At 25.7% G+C, this 3,322-nt stretch overlaps 1 pseudogene; it reads left to right on the top strand.

Annotated features, from left to right (window-relative positions):
* The first annotated feature begins 1,009 nt into the window (after nt 1-1,009).
* LOC110619029 lies at nt 1,010-3,102 on the top strand (annotated as a pseudogene).
* The last annotated feature ends 220 nt before the right edge of the window (nt 3,103-3,322 follow it).

Below are 3,322 nucleotides of genomic sequence, written 5' to 3' on the forward strand. Positions count from 1 at the left end.
ATTAAAATAAGTTCGACACCTATGGTGTCAAACTTTCATTTGTTTGACACCATGGGTGTCGAACTACCGTGTTCGGCAGTATGACTGCCGAACACGCTTCGTTGACACTTCGGATCCCGTATGAATTGATAATTTTTTCTTAAATTATGCATGATTTGAAAAATTGCTCGGTTAAATCAATTGCGTTCTTTGGGTTCAAAATTTCTGGAATTATCAGGTACCCTTTTGTCCATTTTTTAACATTTCTTTCCATATCTTGTCCTTGTTTATTCTCACCTTGAAATTGTTTACATGCTTGTTAATCAAGGAATAAAGCAGATCTATGATTTGAAGTTGATACACACTCAAGCTTTGCAACTTCTTTATTGCATATGTGATGGAGCAATATCAACTTTAGATTACACAAAAGTGGAGGAGTATGGAATATATGAAGCATACTTTATAGCTATCCGAAATGGAATTATTGAAATAGTTTGACACGGGGCAACTAGCCTTGGATTTTACGGCAGACTTGGACCGGAGCTAACTTTTATATTTTAATTATTATTTTTGGATATTTTGGATATTTTTATAATTTGCATATTAGGGTTTTGTTTCTATTGTAAATAGTCTCCCTTGACTATTAGGATTTTAGACTCCTATTAGGATTAGGTTTATTTTTGCATATTAGGATTTTATTTCTATTGTAAATAGCCTCTCTTGGCTATTAGGATTTTAGACTCCTATTAGGATTAGGATTATTTTTGTATATTAGGATTTTATTTCTATTATAAATAGCCTCCCTTGGCTATTAGAAACAGACTTTTCAATTTTTAAGAAATTTCAATAAGATTTTCGTTTTTTAGCCTATCTTTTCTCTTATTTCGTCTTAACCAAACGATATTAGTTACAACTCCTGACGGAGTCTAAATAGTCCTGTATCATAGTTACAAAGATTATTAAAGCTCATCCACCAGTGTTGATTTTTAAAGAATTGGCTTCAAATAAAAATATACTTTTGACTGCTGTCATGTTTCGGCAAGAAAAAGTATTCAGCCTTGTCTACGGGCTTGATACAACGAAGAACCTTCTGCTTCTTGGCAGTGATAATGATTCGAACAACATGCTACATATGGCAGCAATGTTGGCCCCTCCTCATCGACTTGCTCATATCTCTGGTGCAGCTCTACAGATGCAGAGAGAGCTACAGTGGTATAAGGTGATCTTCCTTAACTACAACTAATTAAACTTCTTGTTTAGATTCAGTATGGAGAATAGGTTTAGCATACTTCTCTCCTAACGAGATCAAGCCATTTAATAATTTAATAAGGTGATAAAAAATTTTTAAAAACAGATATTAAAATATATCTAATATTTTAAAAAATCTATTAATTAATATATTTTTTAATTTTATTTTTATCAAATAAAATTAAATGATCAATTAATAAGTTTTTTCAAATTATAAAAATTAAATAATAAAATACTTACTAGTTAAAACTAATAAAATAATAAAGTAGTAAATTTTTTAAACTTTCAATAATATTTTAATATATTTTTTAAAATTTAAAAATCAATTAGTGAATTTTTATAAAAATTAAAATAAAATTTTAATTAGTTGATGCTGGAAATAAATATAATAACATTAAATAAATTATTTGGCTTTTTTTTTTTTAAGCAAACGTTGAATTCTTGAATAATAACTCAACGTATACTGAAATCATCATCAACATATATATAAGATTTTTTAAAACTGGCTTGATAATTAGATAGATAAAAGTAAAAAGTTTAATAATTTAAAGTTAAATAATCCCTTAGGTTAACATGATTTATTTTATATATAAAAAAGAATTTACATGAATTTTTATAAAATTATTTATCATTAAATTTCTTTTAAAATGAATTTTTTAAAATTTAAAATATTTTAATTCTTTTATTTTAAATTAATTAAATTAAATTTTTGTGAATTTTTCATTCCAAAATAAAAATACTTTCAATAAAATGTTTATTATAGCAAATTTAATTATCAATAGAAAATAAACTTTGGTATGTTATAATTTTATAAAATAATAAAATGGGGAAATTAATTTTATCTACTTGTAGTGTATAAAAATATAAAATTTAAATTAGTTCAATTTAATAAAATATTAAAATGAATTATTGATATTAATAAATGGTTTCATGTTCAAAATAAGACCGATTACTTATTTGGTTCCTAATTAAATCGCTAAGTTGACTCTATTGTATTTGATTTTAATTTTTTACTTTAAACTTTCTTAATGTAAATTTAATATTATACATTTGTAAAAAATAATTTATATTTAAAAAATAATTTTTATAAAAAATATTTTCTATAAAAAGTATTTTTCAATGAAATATTTTATTTTTTATTTTTTAATTTTAATTTAAAAATAAATTTTATAAATAAGCTTACTGGACATGTTTTTTTTTTTTTTTTTTTTCTATATTCAATTTTATTCTATATACATATAAATAAAAGAATTGTAATATTAAACTAAATCATTTTATTGCAGGAAGTAGAAAGCATTCTAAAGCTTTCATACAAGGAATATGTTAACAAATTTGGTATCAAACCTCCCCAAATGTTTACAAATACCCACAAGGATTTAATGACAGAAGGAGAGAAATGGATGAAAGAGACTGCAACATCTTGCACAGTTGTTGGTGCTCTTATTATTACGATTATGTTTACTGCAGCATTCACTGTTCCTGGTGGTAACATTCAAGATACTGGGTATCCAATCTTTTTACATGAAAAGTCATTCTTGGTTTTTATAATAGCTGATGCAGTATCCCTCTTCTCTTCCTCAACATCAGTGTTAATGTTTTTAGGAATCTTAATATCTCGACATGCAGAAGATGATTTCCTCAAATCTTTGCCTACTAAGTTGATCATTGGTCTTTCCACACTTTTTTTTCTCTATCGCAACTATGATGGTGGCTTTTTGTGCTACACTTATACTTATGTTGGAAGGAGAATTGAACCTTATCATTCCACTAGTTTTATTAGTTAGTATTCCTGTTACTCTTTTTATATTTTTGCAATTTCCTCTTCTTGTTGAAATTTTTATATTTGATAGGAAAAGCAAGTACTTGCACAAATAATGTAATTTTAACCTTATGAGCTTGCTTAAATTTATGGCCAATAATGTAACTTCAACAGTGTGAGATTGTTTAAATTTATGGTTTTTATTGGGATTTTGCCTTCAATTGTACTTAGAGAAAATAGATTTGCAAAGTGTGCACCATCAAAATTATTTGATTATGTAGAGATGGAGATGAACAAGAATGAAACTGTTAAAAATTATTTTTAAACGGTTAAAAT

The sequence above is a fragment of the Manihot esculenta genome, chromosome 7 (assembly GCF_001659605.2).
Source record: "Manihot esculenta cultivar AM560-2 chromosome 7, M.esculenta_v8, whole genome shotgun sequence".
In the NCBI taxonomy this organism is placed as follows: Eukaryota; Viridiplantae; Streptophyta; class Magnoliopsida; order Malpighiales; family Euphorbiaceae; genus Manihot; species Manihot esculenta.